Below are 627 nucleotides of genomic sequence, written 5' to 3'. Positions count from 1 at the left end.
AAGTTATGGAGTTGATTGAGATGGTTGCTAATAATCAGTATTTATACTCTTTTGAGAAGACCTCTCTAAAAAAAGAAGTCATAGAATTAGCTGCCTTGGATGCTATTTTTGCTTCTATTGTTGTTACTATTAAATTTGCTTCTAAATTTGAAACTGGAACTATTTTTGTTTCTATTTTCTATTGTTATTGTTAACAAATGCTTCTAAATTTGTTGTGTTGGTGGTTGTTAGTGGTGGTATTGGTTTAAGGTGGGAGTAACGAATGAGAATTGGGGCAAAATGTGATGCGGTAAGGCAGTGAAAAGGTGCGGCAAGGGCTAGAAGCGTAAGGGATAGCAAGTGAAAAATGGGAGTTGTTATGGGTGGGGTGGTGGGTATGGTAAGAGAGAAGGATTTATGAGTAATTTTGTGAGCATTCTGAATATTTATAGATAGAAATGATAATTTTTTTTTATGTAAACAATTATGATAAAAACTAGTGTTTTTGTCCGTTATAAAATTACAGGAATATAAATCTTTTAAAATTATATCAGTTTTATTCTGATATTATAGATTATGACAAAAAAAATATTTATAAAATCAAACTATTTTTATAAAAAGGGTCGTAGAGGACAAAAATTTCTATCG

The sequence above is a fragment of the Arachis ipaensis genome, chromosome B07, assembly GCF_000816755.2.
Source record: "Arachis ipaensis cultivar K30076 chromosome B07, Araip1.1, whole genome shotgun sequence".
NCBI classification, from domain to species: Eukaryota; Viridiplantae; Streptophyta; class Magnoliopsida; order Fabales; family Fabaceae; genus Arachis; species Arachis ipaensis.
The sequence above is the reverse complement of the archived record's forward strand: the minus strand, read 5'-3'. Positions refer to the sequence as shown.